The sequence below is a fragment of the Arachis duranensis genome, chromosome 7, assembly GCF_000817695.3.
Source record: "Arachis duranensis cultivar V14167 chromosome 7, aradu.V14167.gnm2.J7QH, whole genome shotgun sequence".
Classification (NCBI taxonomy): domain Eukaryota; kingdom Viridiplantae; phylum Streptophyta; class Magnoliopsida; order Fabales; family Fabaceae; genus Arachis; species Arachis duranensis.
Genome location: NC_029778.3, coordinates 62,020,685 through 62,040,080, shown reverse-complemented (window position 1 = coordinate 62,040,080; position 19,396 = coordinate 62,020,685).

Genomic DNA, 19,396 nt, shown 5'->3' with positions numbered 1-19,396 from the left:
TTACCAACCTGTCATTATCTTCTCTGTCTTCATTCAACTCCCCCGTCACCACATCGGCTGCTTCGTCATGAAAACCGCCAATTTTGTAGCCTGTGCACTTTTTAAGCTCGTACCCACACACTCTCTTTTCGTAACTGTTCTTCGTTCTTCACAGCTATAGTCACATTTCCATTAATTTTTTCATAACAATTCAAACCAAAAGCCTCCCGTCCCACTTCTTTCACTAGCACATCGAATTCACTGATACTTATTGTGATATAGACCCATTCATTAATCATATCCATAATACAAGTATCAATTTGCACTCGTCCAATACTAAAAGACATGCACGATTCTGTCACTTTGTCACAACCGACTACTTTCTCCCATTGGCCTCCTAACATACTAAAGGTATCTGCTGACCACGCGTATAACGAAATTCCGTAGCATTCTAACCACCCTCTTCGAGTTTCAAATCGCTCTGTCTCATCCTATCTCCGTATACTATGGAAGAATTGCAAGAGACTATGCATTTTAAATGTATATGCTTCTTCTGCATTCAATACAGAATCAAAAGTCAAAAAAACTTTATACGATCTTAGTCCCGTACTTGGACAACTTGAGGCCGTTTTTTTCCAATCATCTTCTTCAAGGAACTAAAATTAATTACCTTCGTCGTACCGCCGACTACACTTCTCTGTAGTCAGTCTAAATTCTCTTTCACCACCGATACTTCTACTTTCTTCATCCACCCATTTTCATGCGGGTCTGACCTTTTTTGGTGTCTTATTAATTTCTCTACCAGCCTTTGGTTATCTTCTCCTTAAGGCAGAGAATTTGTCTTCTTCCGAGACTAAATATTTAAAAATTTTATTGAATGAACAAAATTAATGTATTTATATATCATTGAAAATCTAAAACTCTTATATTTCCACTAGAAAGTTTTCATATTTGTATCCTTAATTATTTAGCAAACGACCTTTTAATTTATATGTAAAAAGTTTAAAAGAGAACATTCAAATTTTTGTGCAACATTTAGTTATGAAGTTTTTCAAAATATTGTAAACAAATTAAACCAACCCTTGCTTTTAATCATTTCTTTGAATGTTTCGGCCTCTCAATTTGAAAGTTCTCAACAATTTGCATATCAAAAAGTAGTGCACGCCTAGAGAAAAAACAAAAAGAGAAAACATATATTATAAATATAATTATTAAGGGCAGCCACCGCATGCAAGTTGGGTAGTTAAATATGTAAATAGTTGTGACGTTCACATCAGTAGTGAGACTATTTTGAGACACATTCACACATATTTCCCTTCCCCTAATCATCTAGTTCCCTTTAGACCAAAGAAAATGAAGATGCAATAATGGGAAAACGCGATTGATGAATTTGTAACATAAACACAGTAAAAGGAAGATACAGAAATAGGGACAAACTTCAAGCAAGTCCTGTCTCTTTGTATGGATTGGACTCTCGATGTTTGTCCTTTCATATCTGAATACACTTGGCCAACAACTTTAGTGCGTCTCTTTTATGAGCAACTTGACAATTTGGGTCCACATTATATATCATTTTAAAAATTATTTAGGGTACATGAGTATATCCTTTAAATGAGGCAACAATTACTTTTAAAAGACTTTTTTTAGGTTACTGTAATTAATTGAAACATAACGGTGCACAATTGGACAATATCAAAATAGTTACAGATGAAAAAGTATCAGAGCTATCAAAATTGACTAAATTTGTTGAGTCAATTTGTTTGCCTGATTGGACGATTTTTTTATTTCAAATTTGAATCTATTTAGAACAATAAGATATCAATATAGTTAACTATGAAGTCTAACACGATTACACGAGTGATAGCTGTTTAGGTTGTATGATTATTATATACCAAATTTAATTATGCATTACATGTTAGAACTTTTAAAATGGTTACTATTCACTTTTAGGTGGTATATGTGTTTAAAGATTAAAACTGAAATTGAAAGACAGAAATTTAATATTGTATTTAGTGATCAGAAATTGAAATTAAAATTTCACTTCCTTTAATACTTTTAAAAAGTAAAAATACAAAAAATTAAAATTTTGAGAAAAGAAATTAAAATATTAATAATTTTTTAATAACTAAAAATATTTTAATAAATATTCTTATTTCATTTCTATATTTATGTTGAACCAAATAAAATACGACGACAAAACTCAATCATATATATTTTATACCAAACACAATTTAGAGACTTAATTTAGTCTCAGTCTTTCAATTTCTATCTCTGAGTCCTTCTCTCTAAGCCTCAGTCTTAATCCCCTTTTTAAATTGGTACCGCCATCAAAATTAATCATCCCCTGCAAAATTACAACCCACTCTACCCAATTCAATGTGATGATGCGTTTAAAAATGCTTAGACCATAGTCTTTGGCTATAGTCTTTAAACATTGACTTCAGATTTCCTCCTACCATTAAAACATATGCAATATCTATAAATAATCTCAAGCTAGCTTGCTCCAAAAAAGACATTGTCATCAGGTTTATGATATCAAAACTTATAACAAAGTTGTCCTCATCAAGATAGCATAACATGTTCTAGCTATGGAGGGTAAATAGAGAAAAGAGATCAAACTAGCAGAAGTGTGAGGTGTGTGATTAGAAGTTAGTTATGTTGAGCTATTAAATTTGTTAGAAGGGTAATTAGTTGTTAGAAAAATCAGCTTCAGCTATGACTATAAATACAAGAATAAAGCTTCTCTGTAAAGTAGTTTTTTAGAAATAATGAATTCATTTTCTCATTCTCTTCTCATCTCTCTGTTCTCTACTCCCTTTCTCTCTCGCTCCTAGCTCTCTTTTCAAATCTACTAGATTTTCTGATACCTTCTCATGGTGTTAGAGCTCTACGTTTTGATCCATGGAACTATCATGTGAAATTCCAACTTCTGCAAACTGTGAACTCGAGAACAACGATCAACATCATCGTGTTCAAGCCCGATAAAAATAACTTCGTTCCATGGAGACGTCAAGGAGTATCTCTATCTAAGAAAATTACGGAGGAGATATGTATCTGAACAAGACCAATGAACAGACATTGAAATGAAGGAGTTTGAAGCTTGGGAGCAAGAGGATCAATTCTTAGTCTCGTGGTTCTTTGCCTCAATGGATTTAGAATTTACTAGTCAAAGTGTGAATTCGCTTATGAGATCTGGTTCAAACTGAAAGAATATTTTTCAAAAAGGATGAAATCAAAGGTAAAGCAATTGAAAACACAAATTAAGACCATCAAACTTCAAGGATTTGTAACTGAATACATGTCCAAGATAAAAAAGGCAACAAACTCACTTTCTGTATTAGGTGCACCTCTTACTAGTGAAAAATTTGTAGAAGCAGTAGCTGAAGGCTTAAATGAGGATTATAGTACTTTTATTACTATGATAAATTCAAAGGCTGATGGAATAACTAAGAGTGAGGTGGATGCATTACTAGTAGGACAAGAAGAATTAATTGAGAGATTTAAGAAGAATGTACTTGGCATTATGCATGTAAATTTAGCTCAAAGTTCAGAATCAAAACTACAAGAACACCACCACAATTACTCTACATATTCACAAAATCAACAACATAACTATCAAGAAAGAGCTTAGGAGTTTCGAGGACGAACTCGTGGTCGAGGATTTAGAGGTGGCAGATCCTTCTGTTATGGCAATTCAAGGCCGTAGTGTCACCTATGTGGAAGGATTGGACACACTGTATGGGATTGTTATCACAGGTTTAAGAATAACTATCAAAGACCTTATGAAGTAGTATCAAATCTACCAGCTCCACCGTCTTCAACCTTTCATCAACCTCAGTCACATATAGATTCACAACCAAGAGCATTGGTTGCAACTGCACCGTCAACCACATCTTTGACGGATAGAGCGTGGTATCTGGACACAGGAGCATCACATCACCTTACATTTGATGGCAACAATCTAGTTACAGGCTCAGAGTATGAAGGCTCAGAGCAGGTGTTCATAGGTAATGGTCAAGGTATGTGCATCAATAATATTGGTAGAACTATGTTATTTCCTGTGTCTAACCCACCCTATCAGCCCAAAACACACAACTTTAAACTACTAAACCTACTACATGTTCCCTCAATTATAAAGAACCTCATCATTGTATCAAAATTTGCACAAGAGAATCACGTGTTATTTGAATTCTATCCTTTTGATTATTTTGTTAAGGCTCAGGAGATCAAGAAGCTGCTTCTTAGAAGGTCTCTTAGAGGATGACTTTATCAATTTAACAACATTGGCGTTTTGGCCAGGGAAGCACCATCAAGTAGTTTACCTTCGTTCAAATGAAGAAAAAAAGCTTTGCAAACAATAAAAGCCATTGTATCTTATAGTAGTGACCAGGAATCTCATTTTAGTGTACAAGAGTCTAGACTAGGTCGTGTTGAGCATGGACAGAAAGCAAAGAAAAAGAAAATAAGTAAGAACAAGAAGAAAAAAAGAAAGTGAACAAAAATAGAAAAGAAAAAAAGAAGAAAATGCACATTGTAAAGTAAGACTGTGTCGTAGTTTGATGTATGGAATAGAAGGTTAGGACATCCAGCTACAAAAATAGTAGCAAAAGTAATACAGCAATGTAAATTTGTAGATGATGATATGAATAAAAGAGCCACAACAGCTATTACTCCTTTGTGCAAACACATAATTTGCCTTTTTCTGACTCACTCACTGACTATAACACGCCCTTGGAGTTAGTCTACTCTGACATTTAGGAGCCAGCACCAATCATCAGTAGTTCAAGTTTTAGATATTATATAACTTTCATAGATGCCAACACCAGATACACATGTCTATAACTGCTGCAAAACAAAGCTCAAGATCTCCAAGCCTTTACCCAATACAAATTGCTACTTGAAAACAAGACTGGACACAAGATTAAAAGCCTTCAAACTAACAATGGAGATTAATTCCTCTCTCACAGTTTCACAAATTTCCTCATTCATCATGGCATTGTTCAAAGGCTTAGTTGTCCTCACATTCATCAACAAAATGGTAGAGTTAAATGAAAACACCGACACGTAACTGAAATGGGCCTAGCATTACTCTCTCAAGCCTCCTTGCCACTAAAGTTTTGGGATCAAGCCTTCTTGACAGCCACTCATCTCATTAATCTACTACCCACAACACTCATGAGTTTGACTTTAAAACTCAAAATGAGTTGTTGTTGCATTCCATTAATTACAGGAAGCATTCTGGTGAAATTTGGCAAAATTCAGTAAGAGGAAATCAAAGGAAATTGGTTTCCACCGGCATTTAACGCCAGCACCTTAAAGTCACCATTGGATTCTGACATGGCGGCACTAAATGCCCACTCACCGGCATTTAGCGTCAGGGACGTTGAAAAGTGTGCAAGCATTCTACAAGGGTGGTGCTAAATGTCCAGTCACCGGTGTTTAGTGCCAATAGCGTGAAACCAAGTGGGGACCATGCGTGATCAAACAAATCAACAAGACTTTGGAAATTTGATTTTGTAAATCAAATAACAGTTAGAAAAGATATATTTAGGTTTTAATTTAAGTTTTAAATCAATTTCAATTATGACTATAAATAGGATAGAGATTCGCCCTCGCAAGAACTTCTCTTCTCCTAATTTTTGTTATGCAATTTTATACTTTTCTTTGCTAGGGTTTTCTCCACACTATGAGTAACTAAACATCCGTTGTTAAGGTTATGAGCTCTGTTTACTTTGATGGATTAATAATTATTTATTCTTCTACTCTTGATTAATGCATTGATTTATGTTTAAGAATTGGTTTCATTCTTCATCCTATGGAATAGTGATTATTGAAAAATAACTCTAATCCACTTGAATTCTCTTGAATCTTGGAAAATCTATATCATTAGAATTACAGCTTGAAACCCTTTCTCACAACTCCTTAATTATCTAGACTTAATGTAGTACGTGACATATAACTGCATCATTTTTGGATTCTTAGTAGGGTTTGTGTGATTTATAAATAAGAAATTAGACTTAACCCTCTAGTACAATTGATTTATCAAGAAATTGACATCAGTTGGTTGGATTAGAGGAGATTGAATTGCCTAGGAATAGGAATTCAATCACTTAGGATTTGCCTTAAACTTAATATGTGCATAATCAAGGTAGTTCACATTGAATATTAATCCGAATATTGAAACATCTCTAAAGCCTTAACTCCATTCTCATACTGTTTTCTCAACCATCCATTGTTTCCTTTTCTTAATTTACTGTCTTTTATGCTTTTGGATACTTTAAACTCTTATTTCGACTTGTCTAACTAAAAGAATTAATCAACCATTGCTTGCCTAGTCCATTAATTCTCGTGGGATCGACACTCACTCATCTGAGTTTATTACTTGGTACGACCTGATGTACTTACCAGTAAGTTGTGGCTAGAAAATACCGCACCAGCTACTCTTCTCATCATAAAGGGTACAAATGTCTCTCAACATCCAGCAAACTCTACATTTTTAAACATGTCTTATTTGATGAATTCGAGTTTCTTTATCAATCCCTCTTCTTTAATCAAACTCTAAAACTAAAATATGTTGCCCACACCTCCAAACCATCACCTCTGTACCATTCCAACTCATTCCAACACACACCATTGTCCAACAAAACCATCTCAACAGACAAGACACATATTCAGTCAGTACTTCCAACAACACAAACCCTCTTATACATGAAGCACCTGTCCTTAATTCTAACACCACTCTTCAGCACCAAATACTAGACCTTGCACAACAATCTCTTTCCCAACCACCTCCACCATCTTATACACTCTTAGCTCAACCTGAGTCTTCTGTCAATATTAATACTGCTCATAATTGTCCATTAACTGATGATAATGCTATGGCTACTTCTACTTTTGTATTTTCCTCTAGTAATGCAGGGTTAGCTGAGCAACTAGAAAGAGGACACGCAACTCTGCCCATTACAGCACCTACTCGAACACATCCTATGGTTAGTAGAAGTCAAGCTGGAATTTTTAAGTTGAAACTGTTCACTACACAGGTTTCGGATAATATTTAGACCTCACACAAGTTGAACCTTAATCAGTTGTACAAGCACTAACCTCTCCACATTGAAAAGATGCAATGGATGAGGAGTATACAACACTTATAAAGTGCAAGACATGGAAATTGGTTGAAGAGTCACCAATAGTTGAACCAATTAGATGCCAATGGGTATTTTGCATCAAAAGACAGCGAGGTCGGTCGTAAAGGGATTTCATTAGTGAGAAGTTTTGGACTATGATCAAGTTTTTAGTTCGGTTGCCAAGACTGCAATAGTGCGCTTGGTGCAGAATTTACAACCACAAACTAACCGGCAAGTGCACCGGGTCGTACCAAGTAATACCTCAGGTGAGTGAGGGTCGATCCCACGAGGATTGATGGATCAAGCAAAAATAATTGAGTGATTAGCTTAGTCAGACAAATAGAAAATGGTTTTGAAGATTCAAAAGCATAAACAATAAATTCAAAATATTAGAAAGACAAGTAAGTAAATAAGTTGGGAATAAAATATGGAGAAAACAGTTAAGGTTTCAGAGATATCTATTTTTCGGATTAACTTTTCTTACTAACTATTTTAATCATGTAAGATTTAATTCATGGCAAACTATAGGTGACTAGACCCTAATTCCTTAGACCTTTCTAGTCTCCTCTAAAATTCATCAACCGTCAATTCCTTGGTCAATTAATTCCAATTAGAGGATGAAGATCAAATTCCAGTTTATATTCCACAAAAATCCTAATTACCCAAATATAAGAGGATTATATGTCACGTATCCCGTTAAGTCCAGATAATTAGAATTTAGGAGAATATGTTTTCAAGTTGTTGTTCAAGTAAAGAGCTTTTCCAAGTTATAAAAGAACTCAATTAGAACATGGGTCATACTTTCGTTCCACCTAAATTCATAAAATAAAGAATGAAAATAATTCTTGAAATATAAATCAAAACATGAATTAAAATAGAAAAATAATAGTATCAATCCATACAATAGACAGAGCTCCTAACCTTAACAGTGGAGGTTTAGTTGCATAGCTCAGAGAGAAAATAAGGATTCAGGTAAACTGTAAAGTACGGAATGTCAATTGGAATAGAATAGAATTATCTTTTATGTCTAATCCTAATTAATTTAAAATCTAATTTCTAAAATTAAAATAATATCTTTTCCTATTTTAAAATTTAAATTTAAATCAGAATTAATTAAATAATTCGCGCCTTGTAACATGGGGATCACTTGGCTTCACTGGATTCGCACCTAACTTGGAAAAGAGTTGTGCCTTACTTGAATGCCAAAATGGGGCCCAGAAATTGCCCCCAGCATTTTCTGCATTTTCTGCACGTGACGCATATCACGCGATAACGTCAGTCACGCGTACGCGTCGATGGTCTTCTTCAGGTGTCACGTGTACGCGTCAGGTACGCGCACGCGTTGCTGTGCAAATCTCCAAATCACGCGCACGTGTCAGGTACGCGCATGCGTCGCTCCTCACTGATCATCCCTTTTAATTCTTATGCTTCGAATCCAGCCAAATGCTACCTAAAATAAATAGAATTGCACAAGACTCCAAGTAGCATCCATAGTGGCTAAAAGATAATTAATTCTTGATTGAACTCAACAATTTAAATGCAAATTCACTAGGAAAAGATAGGAAAGATGCTCACGCATCACAACACCAAACTTGAATTGTTGCTTGTCCTTAAGCAACCAAACTAATATAGGCTTAGGATGTGAATTTGCATGAGAATGAGAGTTCGATTAAGCTCATGTCTCTTCTTATAGTGGGGTTTACAACTGCAATCCTGAATAGTTTTGGCATCTCACTCTCCTTTGAATCAAAAGGATGTCATTGTCATTCGGAATTAGAATCCGGATAATATTATGAATTCTCTGATCTTTATACTCCTGTTTAATCCTTGAACACAGTAAAAATTTACTTTAATTCTTTTTTTTCTTTGGTGCTTTGCACCTTGAGCCTAGCCGTGACTATAAATGTTTTGTCTCAAGGGTTACTTGACATAGAAACACCTCAAGAACTTAACTAGGAAACTCTCTTTAAGTTCTGATTTTTCTTTCAGTTACTCCCAGACAGTGGTGCTCAAAACCTTTGGCATACTCTGTTAAATACATTTGATCTCGACTCTTAGTGTTCTTTCTCAAGGATTACTTGACACAATCACACCACAAGCATATGACTAGGGAAACAACTCTTTGAGCTTTTAATCATGTCTGACCTCCCTAGTCATTGATGCTCAGAGCCTTGGACCTTGCTTTTATAGTTTTTTTTCTTTTGCTGTTTCTTTTGCTTCAAGGATTAAATTGTTATTTATTTCAGAGAAGTCATAATAATTCTCTAAATTCCTGTTCCTTATACATCAATATCTTTTGATTCAAATTCAAATATGCACTATTCATGTCATGCATTCAGAGTCACAGAAAATACCACCACATTTGGATAAATGAGACTTCTCTTAAAATTAAACTCAATTTCTCATGCAATACATCACTTATTTTTCTTTTGAATTCAAAATTAGTGAGTAATACATGAGACAAATTTTATTATTATTATTATTATTATTATTATTATTATTTTAAGATAAAAGCACTAAAATTCATACAAGCAATCAAAGCATCAGAAAACATAAGACAACAAAATAAGAACGGAAGAAAAATAGAATGAAAGGAACTCAACCACCTCAGTTATGCTGGTGGCCATCTCATTCCTCCGTGAAGAACATTCATTTCCCTTTGGTGCTATGCAGATAGGTCATAAGCGAAGCGTCAACACCAAACCTAAAGGTTTGCTTGTCCTCAAGCAAAGAAGAACTGAAAACAGAGAGGGACATAAAAACAATTAGTATGATAAAAAAAGAATAAAAGGAGAAAAGAACGAGAGAGAATTAGGAGTTGGGAGGAGAGAGAATGAAAATAGGGCGCCGCTTGACGAACGAATTTTTGACGGTTTAGAATTTCTCAAATAAAATCTCGTCGAAGTATAGTTTCTAAACCAAGCAATAATCCTTTCATACAAAAAGTTGTTTGTCACTAAAACAAACCCCTAAATTTATAAACCGAAGTATTCAAACCTTGGGTCGTTCTCGCTAGGAATTGTAATGAAGTGTCTTGTTATTGGTTGTGAATTATATTTGGGGTTTTTAAGCTTTTGGACAAGAAGTATAAATGGCAAAGAAAATAAACTAACAACTAACAAAGCTCTTGGCAAGATATGAGAACTAGAAGTCCTATCCTAGTTATCCTCCTCAATTGTGATGACAAATTGTCCATTGCTCCCACTTAGTTAACCTCTAACCATGGAGGAAAGTCAAGTGGATGAATCAATTTGATTCCTCAAATCCTAATCAACTCCTAAAGGAAAGACTAGCTTTAGAGGCATTCAAATCAATTAGCAATCTCTCCAATTATCAATCAACAAAGGAATTAGATAACTCAAGTGTTACTAATTACTCTACCTAGGCCAAGAGGAACAAAATCTACACTAAAACTAAAAGAGACATTTCAACAAACACCACTAAAATTAAAAGAGACATTTCAACAAACACATAAAGTGCAATGGAAGTAAACATTATTAAATGCAAGAATTAAAGAGAGATCTAACTACAAAAGCAAGAGATCAACAATAGAAAAGTAAAGAAGACATATTTAGTATGAATTACCTCTTATTGAATTGGAAGAATGTAGAAGGAACAATACTAGATCTACAACAAAATGTAAAAACAACATAAAGGAAATTACAACAAAAGAATAGAAGAAGATGAATGTAGCAACAAAGAATTGAAAGGTAGAAGTAGAAGAAAGCAAAGATTAAAACCTAGATCTAAGAACTAATCCTAATCCTAATCCTAATTCTAGAGAGAAGTGAGAGCTTCTCTCTCTAGAAACTACTTCTAACTACTAAACTATGACTAATGGTGACTAACATGTGTTTCCCTCTTTACTCCTTGGGTTAAATAGCATCAGAAATGAGTTGGATTGGGCCCACAAGGCTTCTAAAATCGCTGGCCACGTTTTGCTTCAAGTGGACTAGGTGGCAGCAACGGCGCATGCGCGTACTATGCGCGTGCACGCCACCATACGTATAGCAACTATGGCAAATCTTATATCGTTGCGAAGCCCCGGATGTTAGCTTTCTAACCCAACTGGAACCGCATCATTTGGACCTCTGTAGCTCAAGTTATGGTCGTTTAAGTGCGAAGAGGTCGGCTTGACAGCTTTCCGGTTCTTTCATTTCTTCATGAGTTCTCCAACTTTTCATGCTTCTTTCTTCATTTCCTTGATCCAATCTTTGCCTCCTAAACCTTAAACCACTTAACAAACATATCAAGGCATCTAATGGAATCAAGGAGAATTAGATTTATCTATTTTGAGTCCTAAAAAGCATGTTTTCACTCTTAAGCACAATTAAAGGAGAATATACAAAACCATGCTATTTTATTGAATAAATGTGGGTAAAAGGTTATAAAATCCCCTAAAATCAAGACAAGATAAACCGTCAAATTGGGGTTTGTCACCGCTCTGGGTAAGTGATGCGGCGCGATCGACGCGTACGAGTACAGCACGCATCCGCGTGCTCTCAGTTTGTGCGAATCGCACGAAGGCAGCCCCGCACACGCACAACTCTCGGGTTGATGCGCATGAGGGCTAGATAGACAGACGATGCGTGCGCATCAGGTACGCGCACGCGTGGATGGGGGCAAAGTGAAAATGACGCGCACGCGTCAGGGATACGTACGCGTGATAAAGATTGTGCATCTAGCACAATTCGAGCCCCAAACCATCACAACTCGCTGGCCAAACACCTATTTACGCTGATTTCCAGGGTCACGCATACGCATCAGGGACGCTTTCGCGTGGATCGCCGAGAACCAGAGTGACGCATACGCGTCTGGTACGCATACGCGTGGGTGAGCTGGTGCGCGATGCATAGTTCCTGCACAATTCCAGCACAACTTTCGGCTTACTTCCTCCTTTTTTTTGAATTGTTTGGTTTCTATTCTAAAATAGCTACATGATCAGAACACACGTAAAACAAAAAAAATAGTAAAACTCAATAAAAATCAAATAAATAAGAAAACCACTACTATGAAAAATTACTAAGGATACAAAATTATCGGGTTGCCTTCCGACAAGTGCTTCTTTAACGTCACTAGCTTGACAGCCAGTTCCTCTAAGGAGGAGGATCATAGGGGCTCAACTCTTCACCCCTTACTTTGAACTTCTTTCCTGTGTCTCCATAAAGTAGCTCAATATGCTACGGAGAGAGGATTCTGATTACTGTATAAATCCACACTGGATTGCTAGTCAACACCACTTTCATTCATGGGGAAAAACCTTCAGTGGGGATCTTTTTGTTTCCCCATCCTCTGGGTACTTTCTTCTTTTTGGGAACCTCCTCCTTGGTGGATAATGCATTTCTGACACCAAACTTAGGTTTGATGTCAGGAGGAATTTTATTGATTGTCACCAAAAGAGGTTTGAGCTGCAGATTTTGCTGTGCATCATCAGGGGGTTCTTGAAGGTTTGGATCAATAAGTTCAGTATGCATGCACCTTTCTTCTTCACCTGCTGAATGTATATCTTTGAAGACATGAAAGACCAGTTGCTCATTTTGCACTCTAAGCACTAATTCACCTTCTTCCACATCAATCAGAGCTCTTCCAGTGGCTAGGAATGGTCTTCCTAGAATTATAGAGGCATTCTCATCCTCCCTTGTGTCAAGAATCACAAAATCTGCTGGGAGGAAGAACTTACCTACTTTGACCAAGATATTCTCCACTAATCCGTATGCAGGCTTTATAGATTTGTCTACCATCTGTAATGCTATCCTTGTGGGTTGTGCCTCTTGGATTTGCAGCTTCTTCATCATAGACAAGGGCATTAAATTGATGCTTGCTCCCATATCACATAACGCTTTCTCAAAGGTTGTGCTCCCAATGGTGCATGGAATTTGAAAGCTCCCTGGATCTGGCATATTCCTTGGCAAGTTATTTTGAATTATGGCACTACTTTCCTTAGTCAGGACCACTGTCTCATCTCCCTTTAAAGACTTCTTCTTTGACAACAACTCCTTCATGAATTTAACATAAAGAGGCATTTACTCCAAAACCTCAACAAAATGAATATTGATTTGCAACTTTCTAAAGACTTCCAAGAACTTTGAAAACTGTTTGTCCTTTGTCTCCTTTTGAAGTCTCTGAGGATATGGCATTTTAGGCTTGTACTCAGGAGCCTTTGGCAATGTAAGATAAGTGTCAAGAGAGTCTGGGAATGGGTTATCCACACGCTTTGGAGGGACGTGCTCAACTTCTTCCTTCTAATCCTCTGGAACTTCTTTTTCAACTGGCTCCTCATTAACTTGTGCTTCTATACTTGCCACTTGTCCACTTATCAAGGTGATAGCCTTGCATTCCTCTCTTAGATTTGGAATTGTGTTACCAGGAAGGCTATTAATGGTCCTCTTATCAATTTCATTAACTTTTGTGGCTAATTGACCCATCTGAATCACCAAGTTTTGAATTGTATTTGCAGACCTCTCAGGTATTTGCTTGCTCAGTTGGCCCATTTGCACTTCCACGTTTCTAATGGAGGCTCTGATTTCCTGCATAAAACTCCTCATCATCTCCCAATTAGAATCTTGTTGGGATTGAGAATTTGCCTGCTAACGTGGTTGTTGTTGATGAGACTGAAATTGGCGATTATTATGACTGTTCTATTGGAAACCGCCCTGAGAATTGTTATTGAAATTCTGAGATCTCTGAGGTTGGTCCATCCACCCAAGATTGTATGTCTTAGAGTATGGATCATTATTGGGGTTTCTAGAACCATTCCCCATGTAATTTACCTGTTTAGAAAAAGATTGAGCATAATAATAATTCTCATTTTGTATAAAATTACCTGTCATGTCATAAGGGACCTCTTGAGGTGGATTTTGGGTGTTGATAGCTGAGACTTGCATGCCGCCCATCTACTGAGTAAGTAAATATATTTGCTGAGACATAAGCTTATTCTGAGCAAGAATAGCATTAACAGCTTCCATTTCCAACACACCTCTCTTCTGAGAAGTCTCAGAGTTCACAGGATTCCTGTTAAATGAGTATAAACATTGGTTGCTAGCAACCAACTCAATAAGCTCAATAGTCTCCTCCAGTGTCTTCTTCTTGTGCAGTGAACCACCTGCAGAATTATCTAAGCACATCTTGGACATTTCACCTAAATCTTCATAAAAGATATCTAGTTAGGTCCATTTGGAGAACATGTCCAAAGGGCATTGCCTAGTCAGTAGCTTATATCTCTCCCAAGCTTCATAAAGAGTTTCACCATTCTTCTGTCTGAAGGTCTGAACCTTCACCCTAAGCTTAGTCAGCTTCTTTAGTGGGAAAAATTTAGTAAGAAACTCAGTAACAACCTTGTTCCAAGTATCTAAACTCTCCTTGGGTTGAGAATCTAGCCATAGCTTTGCTCCATCCCTCAGAGCAAATGAGAAGAGCATGAGTTTATACACCTCTGAGTTCACTCCATTTGTCTTCACAGTATCACAAATCTGTAGAAAACTAGAAATAAATTAATTTGGATCTTCGTGGAGAAGACCATGATACTGGCAGTTTTGTTGGACCAGGGTGACCAATTGTGCCTTTAGCTCAAAGTTGTTTGCAGCTATAGGAGGCATCACAATACTTTTTCCATAAAGATCTGCAGTAGGAGCAGAGTAAGACCCAAGTACTCTCCTCTGTTGCTCATTCCCATTCAGATTTGCCACATTGGCATTAGCAGCATTATTAGGATCCATAGTGGATTCTGCAGCCTTGTAAAGTCTTGCTTGTTGCAAACGCCGCCTGAAAGTCCTTTTAGGTTCAGGATCAAAGTCTAAGAGAGATTCTTTGTCTCTGTTCCTGCGCATAAACAGACAAAAGACAAGAAAATATGGAACTCTCTACGTCAGAGTGCAGAGAATTCCCAATGAGGTATCCTGTGTAAAGAGATAAAAGTATTGAATAAAACAAGCACTAAAATTCAAAAAATACTATTAAAATTAAGACAAATTTTTTAAAATTATTAAGCAAATTAAATAAGAAAAAAATTAAAATAAGACTAATTAGGGAACACCAAATTTAATTTCAGAAATTAAGAAAAATATTAGTATTAGATTAATTTTTTATTTTATTTTATTTTATTTTAATTTTTTATTTTTTATTTTTATTTTTATTTTATTTTTTACGAAAACCAAGTTATAAAAAAATAATAATAAAACGAAACCGGGGGGATGGGGGCTCACGGGCGAGAGAAAAAAGAAAAGAAAGAAAAGAAAAAAATTATACGCGAATGAAAATAAACAAACAGAGAAAGAAAAAATAATAATAATAAAATCAAACTATTAAAAGAAAAATTATCTAATCTAAGAAATCAAACAACGAGTAGTTGTCAATCACAATCAATCTCCAGCAACAGCGCCAAAAACTTGGTGCGGAATTTAAAACCACAAACTAACCGGCAAGTGCACCGGGTTATACCAAGTAATACCTCAAGTGAGTGAGGGTCGATCCCACGACGATTGATGGATCAAGCAACAATAATTGAGTGATTAGCTTATAGTCAGACAAACAGAAAATGGTTTTGAAGATTCAAAAGCATAAACAATAAATTCAAAATATTAGAAAGACAAGTAAGTAAATAAGTTGGGAATAAAATATAGAGAAAACAGTTAAGGTTTCAGAGATATCTATTTTCTGGATTAAATTTTCTTACTAACTATTTTAATCATGTAAGATTTAATTCATGGCAAACTATAGGTGACTAGACCCTAATTCCTTAGACCTTTCTAGTCTCCTCTAAAATTCATCAACCGCCAATTCCTTGGTCAATTAATTCCAATTAGAGGATGAAGATCAAATTCCAGTTTATATGCCACAAAAATCCTAATTACCCAAATATAAGAGGATTATATGTCACGTATCCTGTTAAGTCCAGATAATTAGAATTTAGGAGAATATGTTTTCAAGCTGTTGTTCAAGTAAAGAGCTTTTTCAAGTTATAAAAGAACTCAATTAGAACATGGGTCATACTTTCGTTCCACCTAAATTCATAAAATAAAGAACGAAAACAATTCTTGAAATATAAATCAAAACATGAATTAAAATAGAAAAATAATAGTATCAATCCATACAATAGACAGAACTCCTAACCTTAACGGTGGAGGTTTAGTTGCTTATGACTCAGAGAAAAAATAAGGATTCAGGTAAACTGTAAAGTACGGAATGCCAATTGGAATAGAATGGAATTATCTTTTATATCTAATCCTAATTAATTTAAAATCTAATTTCTAAAATTAAAATAATATCTTTTTCTATTTTAAAATTTAAATTTAAATCAAAATTAATTAAATAATCCGCGCCTTGTAACGTGGGAACCACTTGGCATCACTAGATCCGTGCCTAACTTGGCAAAGAGCTGCGTCTTACTTGAATGCCAAAATGGGGCCCAGAAATCGCCCCCAGCATTTTTTGCGTTTTCTGCACGTGACGCATATCACGAGATCGCGTCAGTCACGTGTACGCGTCGATGGTCTTCTTCGGGTGTCACGCATACGCGTCAGGTACGCGCACGCGTTGCTGTGCAAATCTCCAAATCACGTGCACGCATCAGGTACACGCACGCGTCGCTCCTCGCTGATCATCTCCTTTAATTCTTGTGCTCCGAATCCAGCCAAATGCTACCTAAAATAAACAGAATTGCACAAGACTCAAAGTAGCATCTATAGTGGCTAAAAGATAATTAATTATTGATTAAACTCAACAATTTAAATACAAATTTACTAGAAAAAGATAGGAAAGATGCTCACACATAAGTGCACAATGCTGTCTATTGTTGCTTCAAAAGGATGGAGAGTGGGACAGTTTGATTTCAACAACGCCTTTCTTTATGGGGATTTACATGAGAAAGTGCACATGGTGCAACCTGAGGGTTATGCACTGGGTTCTAGCCTTGTGTGCAAATTGGAGAAGGCCTTATATGGGTTAAAACAGGCTCCAAGAGCCTGATTTCTGAAGCTAAAGAGCACACTTAGAAGCTTTGGTTTTGCAAGTATAACCTCGTATCATTGTCTCTTTTTTCGACATAGTAAAGCTTGAACAATTTATCTTCTAGCATATGTTAATGACATACTGATGACTGGCACTAATCAAATTGAATTTGATGGTCTAATCCAATAATTAAATAAAGTGTTCACCCTAAAGGACTTGGGGGAAATGAATTTTTTTCTTGGAATTGAAGTTGAAAGAACTAAAGTGGATACTCTAGTGCTGAAACAAGCTAAATATGTCAAGGATCTATTAAAAAGAGTTGAGATGCTAGAGTCTAAACCCATTGCAACACCAATGGCTAGTAACTTAGAGCTTGATACAACAAGTGCAACATTTGATAAGCCTTCTTTGTACAGATCCATAGTGAGTGGGCTGCAATATGCCACCATTAGTGGGACTGATATTTTCTTCTCCGTGAACAAAGTGTCACAATTTATGCATGCACCCCTGGAACAACACTGGAAGGTAGTAAAGAGAATCCTTTGCTACTTGGTCGAGACAATTGATTTTGGGCTTGAAATTCACAAAAGCAAAAACTTCAAAATCTTAGCCTTTGTGACTCAGATTGGGCAGTAGATCTTGTGGATACACAGTCAACAACTAGGTATTGTATATTCCTTGGGGTGAATCTCATAAATTGGTCAAGTAAGAAGCAAGTAATTGTAGCCAGATCAAGCACTGAGGCTGAGTTTAGAGACCTTGCTGATGCCATGATAGACACTATGTGGCTCCAAAAACTCCTCCATGAAATGCATATACCAGCTAGACTTTCTCCAACATTGTTCTGTGACAATCAAAGCACAGTGCTCTTGAGTCAAAATTCAATTCTGCACAGCCAAACCAAAGATTTTAAAATTGATCTCCACTTTGTTTGACATAGAGTTGAGGACAAACAGGTATATGTAATCCATATTCCATCTCAAGATCAAATTGAAGATGTTCTTACCAACCCAGCAAATCATGATGCCTTCTTGAAGATTAGATGCAAACTAAGATTAGTTGACCAACTGATGAGCGGATAATTTATACGCTTTTTGGCATTATTTTTAGTATGTTTTTAGTATATTTTAGTTAGTTTTTATTACATTTTTATTAGTTTTTAGTTAAAATTTATTTTTCTGGGCTTTACTATGAGTTTGTGTATTTTTCTGTGATTTCAGGTATTTTCTGGCTGAAATTGAGGGACCTGAGCAAAAATCTAATTCAGAGGCTGAAAAGGACTGCAGATGCTGTTGGATTCTGACCTCCCTGCACTCAAAGTGGATTTTTTGGAGCTACAGAAGCTCAATTGGCACGCTCTTAATTGCGTTGAAAAGTAGACATCCTGGGCTTTCCATCAATGTATAATAGTCCATACTTTTCCTGAGATTTGATGTCCCAAACCGGCGTTGCAAATCAGCTTCAGAATTCCCGGCGTTTTACGCCGAAACTGGCATAAAAATTGGAGTTAAACACTCAAACTGGCACAAAAGCTGGCGTTTAACTCCAGAAAAAGTCTCTACACATGAAAGCTTCAATGCTCAGCCCAAGCACACACCAAGTGGACCCCGGAAGTGAATTTTTACGTCATTTACTCATTTCTGTATACCCTAGGTTACTAGCTCACTATTAATAGGACCTTTTGACATTGTATCTCTACCTCATGACATTTTTACACGTTTCATACTGTACCTTCCATAGCATGAGTCTCTAAACCCCATGGTTGGGGTGAGGAGCTCTGCTGTGTCTTGATGGATTAATGCAATTACTACTGTTTTTCATTCAATCATGCTTGCTTCTATTCTAAGATATCACTTGTTCTTCAACTTGATGAATGTGATGATCTGTGACACTCATCATCATTCTCACCTATGAACATGTGCCTGACAACCACCTCCGTTCTACTTTAGATTGAGTGAATATCTCATGGATTCCTTAATCAGAATCTTCGTGGTATAAGCTAGAATTGATGGCGGCATTCAAGAGAATCCGGAAGGTCTAAACCTTGTCTGTGGTATTCTGAGTAGGATTCAAGGATTGAATGACTGTGACGAGCTTCAAACTCCTGAAGGCTACTGCAAAACAAGTATCTATTTCATGTTCTTCTACTTTTCACAATTAAACCTGAGAATTATTGATATCCTGACTAAGAGTTACAAGATAACCATAGCTTGCTTCAAGCAGACAATCTCCGTGGGATCGACCCTTACTCACGTAAGGTATTACTTGGACGACCCAGTGCACTTGCTGGTTAGTTGTGCGGAATTGCAAAAGTGTGATTGCAATTTCGTGCACCACCAACCCAAACT